Source organism: Caretta caretta, chromosome 8, assembly GCF_965140235.1.
Source record: "Caretta caretta isolate rCarCar2 chromosome 8, rCarCar1.hap1, whole genome shotgun sequence".
In the NCBI taxonomy this organism is placed as follows: domain Eukaryota; kingdom Metazoa; phylum Chordata; order Testudines; family Cheloniidae; genus Caretta; species Caretta caretta.
This window is the reverse complement of record NC_134213.1, coordinates 20,908,521-20,918,008: the sequence shown is the minus strand read 5'-3', so window position 1 is coordinate 20,918,008 and position 9,488 is coordinate 20,908,521. Positions and strand designations below refer to the sequence as shown.

Sequence of the window (9,488 nt, the reverse complement as noted above, 5' to 3'; positions counted from 1 at the left end):
GGTCGGCAGACTTGGGCTTGTACTAGTGCTCTAAAAATAGCTGTGCAGACAGTGCTTCGAAATTGCAGCTTGGGCTGGAGGCCGGGCTCTTACGCCCACTCCCCTCCCAAGGCTTCAGAGCCCAGATTCCAGCCTGAGCCGCAGCTTTCAAGTGCCGTCTACACAGCTGTTTTGAGAGAGCTAGTGGCAGCCCCGCTAACCCAAGTCTGGCGACCTGGGCTGGAGGCTCGCTGCCGCAGGCTGTGTAGACATACCCCTAGTGGTCCATCCACAGGCCTAAGAACAAAAGGCTCTGACTGTTAATCCCACTAGGACTCCCTCTGTGGCCTTGGATAAGTCATAATCTCTCTGGGTCTCACTTTCCCTATGTGCAAAATGGGGACAATAATACTTCCCTTCCCCACGAGGGATTGTGAGGAAAGGCTGAACTCTGCTCAGTGCAAAGTATTAATATTACGAATAAAGATAATTAACTCTGGAGATGAAGCTGCTAGGGAATGTTTCCAGCCCTTGCAATAGCTTACCTGATGGGCTCCAGCTGCAGCACTGATTTATAGACAACCTTATGGATGAAATTTTCAGAAGGACTCCGCATTGGTCCAACGGTTGCCACCGATTTCAATAGGAGCAGAGTTAGGCCAATGGTACTTTCGAAAATTCCACCCGAAAAATGTATTGCGTATTTCATGGGAAAAGAACTAGTAGGTCTGTATTCTGCCAGTGCAGCATGCTCTGTTTGTTACCAGCTCACTATATCATAATAATACTTTATCCTGCATTGCGTTTCATCCAAGAGTCTCAAAGTAATTTTATAAACATTCATTAATTAAACCTCATAATATCCCTGTTGTTATCTGGTCAGTGTCATCCCCATTTTACAGAGACGTAATCTGAGACACAAAGTCAAACTGAGACACAAAGGGAAACAAAATCAAATAGAGCCATAAAGAGACCCGAGAGTCCTACCCACCAGTCTGTCCACTAGCCCACACGTCACTCTCCTGGAATACAAATAATAATGATGATAATGATAGTCTATTTCTCTATCACTTGAAGTCTTTAAATCAAGTTGGATGCCTTTCTAAAAAATATGCTTTAGTTCGAGCAGAAGTATGGTTTGTGTTATGCAGGAGGTCAGACCAGATGATTGTTCAGAATGGTCTTTTCAGGCCTTAAAAATCTATGAATCTATATATGATGGGTTCAGACACAGAGACCCCTTTGGGATTGTCACCTGATGTGCTGAGACTACCTCTGAGCCCGTTTCCCCTGCCAGCTTGGGATTTCAGAACCCTGTCTTGTTGAGCCAGACACACTAGCCTGCTACGACACAGACCCCGGGTCTGAACCACGGCCCCAAAGCTGCAGACTTAACTGAAAACAGCTCAGCAAGTACTCCTGTCTCCAACACCCAGACACCCAGTTTCCAATGATATCCAAACCCCAAATAAATCGGTTTTATTCTGTATAAAGCTTATACAGAGTAAACACATAAATTGTCCACCCTCTATAACACTGATAGAGAGATATGCACAGCTGTTTGCCCCCCTGGTATTAATCACTTACTCTGGATTAATTAATAGACAAAAGTGATTTTATTAAGTATAAAAAGTAGGGTTTAAGTTGTTCCATGTACTAACAGACAGAACAAAGTAAGTTACGAAGCAAAATAAAACAAAACACACAAATCTAAGCCTAATACATTAAGAAACTGAATAAAGATAAATCTCACCCTCAGAGATGTTCCAATAAGCTTCTTTCACAGATTAGACTCCTTCCTAGTCTGGGCCCAATCCTTTCCCCAGTACAATCCTTGTTAGTTCCAGCTCAGATGGTAAGTAGAGGATTTCTCATGACTGGTAGCCCCCTTTGTTCTGTTCCACCCCCTTTTATATCTTTGGCACAAGGCGGAATCTTTTGTTTCTCTGGATCCCTACCCCTCCTTCTAAATGGAAAAGCACCCAGTTTAAGATGGATTCCAGTTCAGGTGACATGATCACATGTCACTGTAAGACCTTCTTCTTCATTAACCAGTAGCTGGAAGACAGGTACATAGGCAGGCTTGCAGGTAGACAAACCCATTCACAGGTCATTGATTCTGAAGCACCCTTAATGGCTTCCACTTAACATGTTTACATCAGTAATACAAGTTTATATCTTATTCTCCTAACTCCAGACATAGAAATAATACATGCAAACAAATAGTATGAACGTGCTCAGTAGATCATAAGCTATGTAATGATACCTCACAAGAGACCTTTTGCATGAAGCATATTCCAGTTACATCACACTCATAAACATATTTCCATAAAACATATGGAGTGCAACATCACACTATATATATCTTCATATCTGCTGGCATTAGTAACATGGCACAGTGAGTAGGAAATGCCAGCCCAAGACTGGCATACTTAATCTACTGGTCTGTGTCTACTAATTGGACAGCTCAAGATACTTCGGTCAGTGTTATTACTCACTCCTTTCTTGTGAGGGTTGGTAGGAGGGAGGTATGTTGTCGTCTACCTCCTCGAGTCAGCTCTTTATAGACAGTATTAAAACAGTCCTGATCAGAAGTCAAAAAGTAGAAAATTTTCTTCCAGCTTCAAAACACTAAACTTTCCTCCAAAAGAACATATCAAAAGCAAAGTTGCCATTAATCTTGTGCCCAGACAAATCCTTTGGAAATACCAAATATTTCCACTTTGGATTCATGATTTTTAGAAAAAGCCTTCCCAAGTTGGGTGTGGTGGTCTTTACACATGCAGCAGGTCTCAGCTTTGAGGCATCTGAAACATCAGGGTTTAGTTCTGCAGGCATTGAGATCCTGCTCGTCACTTCAGACAAGAAATAGCTCATGTAATGGGATGAGGGACGTTATCCCCTACAAATGATCATAAAATTAGAAATGAGAATGGTGATCTCCTGTTTGCTTAAAAGAAACAATTTATTCATCTGATTGTCTGATTTTCTGTAAAGTCTGTGTGGCTGTCTGCCCACTTGTGCTGAGAGGATGTTAAAAACTATAGTCACATTTTCAAATATAGGCATATTGTTTGCATTGGCAAAACTCAGATAAATGCAAGTTTCAGGTGTGTAGTAGGTGCACATGCAACTTTCTGACCTGCAGTATAGATGTCTACATTTGATTGCTTGGCCCTTGGTGTACAATGGACTAGTACTCACCTGGGAGCCAAAGGAGAACTATCTTCTCCTATGTGAATGTACAGCACCTAACAAAATGGAGCCCCAATCTCAGCCAGGGCTTCTAGATGCTGCTGTAACACAAATAATAACAGTTGTTGCTTCATTCTTCTTAGGAATTTCCCCAAATCCAGGGAGAAGGAAGGTGTTTTGCTGCTTTTCAGAGCCACTTGATTTGAGGTGAGAGGTGGTTCCAGAGTGGGTAATGGCAGCTGGTAACCTAGCAGCCCTGCATTTACCTCCATCATTGTTTTTCCCTTTTAAAATGTTTAAGAATTTAAAACTCCCCTGCTTTCTATTTCAAGCAAAGGCACAGCCCTCCAGTGCCCTCAGAAAACCCCCATCTGTAAAATGAAACCTTGTCTTCTTTAATTCCTGATGAGTGAGTTTAAAATTGGCAACGACCATTCAATGGAGGCAGAGCACACTCCCCCTTCCAAGTCATTTATGTCTCCTGACACCCTTTAACACTCCCCTCCTGTTTAGTTGCCTTTCCTCCACCTTTTTCCTAGTGCTTTCTCTCTTTAGTTGACTTGAAACCAAAAATCATGCATTTCACAATAAAAATGTCCACATCTTTCAGGAAGATCAGTTTGCACCAGGAATAGAGTGAACCATCCTTGGGATCCAGCCCAAGCCTATTAAAAATAGCTCAGTGTGTAGCCCTTGGTGCCATTAATCCACTCTGCTGTCTGTGTGGATGGACAGATGGGTACCCCAATGAGCAGGCATGCCACAAACACAATGCCATAAATGACCATAGTGCTCTCCTTTGCACCAATTAGCTGCTGGTACACAGAGGGCTACATGCTGGTTAGCATCCTCCTTCTCTGATCCCCTCCTCCCTCCCATAGTCTACTCCCCTTCCCCCACCTCCAACCAGCTCACATTGCATTTCACATTCCGAGAGCATAAGGAATGCATTAGCGCGGAATAAAAGTACAAGGAGCCCAAATGTAGGGCCCTGACGTCAACCATCATTGGAGTTTGGAAGAGAATCAGTAAACAGTGTAATGAAAGGAGGTTATAAAAAGACCATCTGGCTTTGGCTTCCATGGACAAGTCTCAAAAAAAAAAAAAAGAAGAAGAAGAAAGAAAAGGTGCTGAAAGTTGGGGTTAGCTCTGCAATGAGGTGGCCACTGGCATCTGGAAGCAGTGATCAGTGTGAAGGGAATGACAGCAAAAAAATAGAGGCTGAAAGGGTGTTTCTGCCTTTGAAATTGCTTCTGTCCTTGCAGTCCATTCCTGATCAGTAGAAGGGGGTGGGAATTATTGTGTAATGTGCTACAGCTACACGGTTGAATAGCTGGGTTCTTGAGAGGGTCCAGGGGGAGGCACGTGTGACGGGTTGGATCACAGAAGCCCCTTTGGGACTGCCACCTGATGTGCCTAGACTACCTCTGAGCCCGTTTTCCCTGCCAGCTTGGGACTTCAGTACCTTGTCTTGTTTGAGCCAGACACGCTTGCCTGCTGCAAACACAGAACTAAGTCTGAACCACATCCCCCACAAGCTGCAGGCTTAACTGAAAACAGTTTAAGAAGTGCTCCTGTCTCCAGCACTCAGATATCCAGTTCCCAATGGGGTCCAAACCCCAAATAAATCCATTTACTAAATAAATCCCAGACTATGGGAGGGAGGAGGGGATCAGAGAAGAAGGATGCGAACTCATAAACTGTTCACTGATAGAGAGATATGCGCAGCTGTTTGTCCCCCAGGTATTAATACTTACTCTGGGTTAATTAATAAGTAAAAAAATGATTTTATTAAATACAAAAAGTAGGATTTAAGTGGTTCCAAGTAATAACAGACAGAACAAAGTAAATTACCAAACAAAATAAAATAAAACACGCAAGTCTAAGCCAAATACAGTAGGAAACTGAATGCAGGTAAATCTCATCCTCAGAGATGTTCCAATAAGCTTTTTTGACAGACTAGCCTCCTTCTAGTCTGGGTTCAGCAATCACTCACACCCCTGTAGTTACTGGCCTTTGTTCCAGTTTCTTTCAGGCATCCTTTGGGGTGGAGAGGCTATCTCTTGAGCCAGCTGAAGACAAAATGGAGGGGTTTCCCAGAGGCTTATATAGTCTCCCTCTTGTGGGTAGAAACCCCTCTCTCCCCCTGTATAGAATTACAGCTACAAGATGGAGTCATATGGGCAAGTCACATGTCCAGGCATGACCCAGTTCTTTACAGGCCAACGCCATGTTAGCCCGAACATTCCCAGGAAAGCTCAGAAGTGGATTGGCGTCTGTCAAGGTCCATTGTTGGCCAGGTACTCCCAATGACTTGAATAACCCTTTCACACTATGTTGACCAAATCTGCCTTAGGTGCTTTCTACAGCAAACACTTTAAATACAAGCATAGAGCCAATGCTCATAACTTCAGATATAAAAATGATATGTGCATACGAATAGGATGAATACGTTCAGTAGAACATAACATTTGCAAAGATATGTTACATGGCATATGTAGCATAAAACATATTCCAGTTATGTCATATTTACATTCATAAGCATATTTCTATAAAGTATTATGGAGTAAACATCACAGAGTGCAAAAACTCCTAGGTCTCAAGGAGAATTATGTTCATGTAATGTGAATTCTGAGCAGTTTACAGCAGCAAATATGGTTTCAACTTGTCCATGTTGTAATATTTTACCAGATATAACCATGCTGTACCTACCCTGCTATACAACTGGGCTTGTACCAATGCATCCTTGGAAGACCTGACCTGTTCTCCCATAGTGCCTCAACTGCTAGTAATGCTTTTGGATATCCTTCAATATGTCCCCTTCCCTGGGATGCAAGGTACTTTGGGATGTCTCCTCACACAGAAACTTGGGAGCTGAAAATTGACAAAGCCAGTTACACAGACCCCACTGCTAAAGAAGTGGGGTTAGGACCTGCTTACATCAACTCCATTGTACTTTATCCTTGGTCCCTAGAAACTTTTAGCATGTTGTGACAAGGTGAGAAGACAACTGAACTGTATTTGAATCCCTTGACTTGGTTATAGTTAGTTTTTAAATGTGGCTTACATTTTTAGGAGCAGGCAACACAGCTATGACAAGGATCACCCTAATGTAGCGGGTCTCAAACTGTGGGTTGGGATCCCAAAGTCAGTGGGGTTGCGAGGGCTGGCTTAGACTTGTTGGCACCCAGGGCCAAAGCCAAAGCCCGAGTCCCACCACCTGGGATCAAAGCCAAAGCCTGAGGGCTTCTGCCCTGGGTGATGGGGCTCAGATTATAGGCCCTCTGGCTGGGGCTGAAGCCCTTGGGGTTCAACTTTGAGCCCCCCCTTCCCCCGCCTGGGGCAACAGGGCTCGGGCGGGCTCAGGCTTTGGTCCCCACTCCTGGGGTTGTGTGGTAATTTTTGTTGTGTGAAGAGGGTCGGGATGCAATGAAGTTTGAGAACCCCTGCCCTAATGTGTAATCATCATCCTGTGGGGAAAGTACCCTTCTCTATGGCCTTCTGCTAGGCTCTGTCTGATAGGGCATTGGAAATAAGTTGACTGATGAAAGTGCTACTCACACAGCCCAGACTGGTTTGCCAAACAGGGGCCTAGTTAAGCCAGGATCCATAGAAGGTGACAGAGGCCCAGGCATAACAGTCAGGTGGAGCATCAGGTGACAGCTCAGCATATCTGCTAGTGGCTAGCTACCTACTGGGGTGGGCTATGCTCAGCTGTCTTGGTTGGGAGTAAGATCAAGGATTCAGGAATGGAAAGAATACAAGAGCCCATCCAAGAGGTCTAGGAGGAAGAGTAAGTAGCTCCCTAATGGATCCCTGAGGTCAGGATCCCTTTTATAAGCCTATTGGATTCCTGAAGATCCCTCCTTTATCACTATATAATCCTCTCCATTTCCCTAATGGATCACCAAGGATCCTTTCTACAGCCCTGTAAGATCCTTGAAAATCCTCTCCATGCCCCCCACTGGATCCTTGAGGGTCTCCTCATTCTTATACTGATATACATCCTACACTCTTGAGACTCTGGATCCCAGAAACTAGGGGATGTTGTAGCTGAGGAGCACTGGACAGGATTCCCACAGGAATGCCTTGGCTGGGGGTGTCACCACTGAGTGGCACAAGCTATTCATTGCCAATTCCTCTGGACAAGTGACATCAGCAGGAGCTGTAATGTACCTATGGGCTGTCACTAGCTTCACCTCCCACTCACTCTTTTGCATCTTAGCAGTGTCAAGATAGGGGAAGCCCAGCACTACTCATTTCAGTGTCTACCAGGAAGTGCATGCAAATCTAAGGGCTTGAGAGATCCATTCAGGAAAACCCCGTCAGAAAAGAGCCAACTCAGCAATCCTCAGAGGGACCTAAGATTAACCTCAGCCTCTCATACCTAGAGCAGAGAGAGACTGGGTAAGCATCTATGGTTCTCCTTAGGCTCACTCAAAATGGGGCACAGAGGTGGAGGAAGTATTCCTGGGTGAACAAGGGGCTCATTAACCTCCCTTGAATACTTATACCTCTGTCCCCTAAATTTGCCAGCTGGACAGCCCTGGAAATGGAAATCCTCTCTTGATCTACAGAACATGTTCTTTGGAAGTGGCAGGGCAGGTTTTCTCCATGCTATAAAATGAAATAAAGTAGAAACTCCTTCATTGCTTTGTTTCCAGTTAGTGGTTTTAGAATGACAAAGTCATTCTTGACTGTGTAAAGCACTAAAGCTATCCGTTCAGAGTGTGCCAGTAGGACCTGGCCCTAGAACTACCTTCTATATAATCAAGGGTTAGTAACTCATGCATTTAGCCTAAAAAGAAAAGTATCCTTTACCCTCTCTTGTCCCACCCATAGTGGGACTCCAGACAGCGTAACTCTGCTGTTCATATATAAAATTATCTGAAAACTCACCCCTTAATTTCAAGTAACAAAGGCCTGAAGCAGAGCTGTACTCACAAGCATAGAGCCAAGTCCTCAGCAGATGTAAATTGGCATCTATTGAAGTCATACTGTCAATTTACACCAGCTGAGCATCTGGCCTATGAAATTCAAGCTTGAGCTCCTCCCTGAGCTGCCTGATCTCTAGTTGTTTCTGTTTTCAGGACTGTGTGTCCCTCCCTCTTGTTTCACAAAGTCTCTCGGCCTTTTATATTCCTGACTTGAACTAGAGAGAACCACCTGGCCTGGCTACCTGTGTCCTGAAGCCTAACCTCGCCTCTTGCCCTGCCCCACTCTCCACACTCACTGACCCTTCTATACTGTAATAACTACCGCGGCAGTGGAGGGAGGGCTGGTTACAAAGGTTGCTGCCCAACACAGTTTGGTCTTGTATTGTAGATGGGAGTGAACTGAATTTTAACCATACTCCTAGCCTGAATACAACTACAGATTTCAGCACAGTTTGGGAACACGCAAAACTGAGTTTAGTCCCATCTATGCTGTAAACCCAAACTGTGTTTTATCCATGACAACTGTGCTTTAACCAAGTCATCCATCGGGGCAGTTGTCATAGTGCAGATGGGACTGAAAGAAACTGTGTTTAAATGTCAGTTTTTAACACAGTAGGACACAGCCCAGCCTAGAACATGGTTCTTATAGAGTAGTGCTTCATTCACAATAACCAGTCAAACTATGCTAGAAAGTGGTTTATTTGGAACTGTGTTTAAACTCAGTTTGAAAATGATTTTCAAACCACTGGAGATAAAACCTGCCTCTTTCCTACCTGTGGTATGGAAGCCAGACAGAAGAAAAAACAGGCGCTAACTAGTTGAGCTGGATGCCTCATGTGTGATCATAATCATGTAATGTCCCTTTCCAACAAGTACCTGATGGCCTAATGTAACCTGGTCTCTGCTGGGCTAATACCAAGAACTACTTATGTTGTACAAAAAGAAAAGGAGGACTTGTGGCACCTTAGAGACTAACAAATTTATTTGAGCATAAGCTTTTGTGAGCTACAGTTCACTTCATCGGATTAAGTTGCATCCGATGAAGTGAGCTGTAGCTCACGAAAGCTTATGCTCTAATAAATTGGTTAGTCTCTAAGGTGCCACAAGTCCTCCTTTTCTTTTTGCGAATACAGACTAACACAGCTGCTACTCTGAAACCTGTCATTAAGTTGTACAGTCACTGAACTAATTCACATAGCTCCCTTTAAAAGTGCTCATTATAGAAGGAAGACAGAAGCTTTGGACATGGGCATTACCGCAGCTGCATCTGATCTGGCACGGTGTGTATGTTGTTATATGTTCATTATGTGTGCTGTGTATGCTGGTTGTGTGTTTTGTGTTTGTAAGGTGCTATGTGCTTGTGTTATATGTTGCCTT

General features: G+C 44.0%; 1 long non-coding RNA gene across 1 annotated transcript in view; it reads right to left on the bottom strand.

The window, feature by feature from the left end:
• Window positions 1-1,627: 1,627 nt before the first annotated feature.
• The window catches only part of LOC142072964 (uncharacterized), a 68,561-nt gene continuing 60,700 nt past the window's right edge, over window positions 1,628-9,488 (bottom strand). Inside the window, exon 4 of the long non-coding RNA XR_012669592.1 lies at window positions 1,628-2,881. This is a non-coding gene — a long non-coding RNA (uncharacterized LOC142072964). The remainder of the gene's footprint in view (window positions 2,882-9,488) is intronic.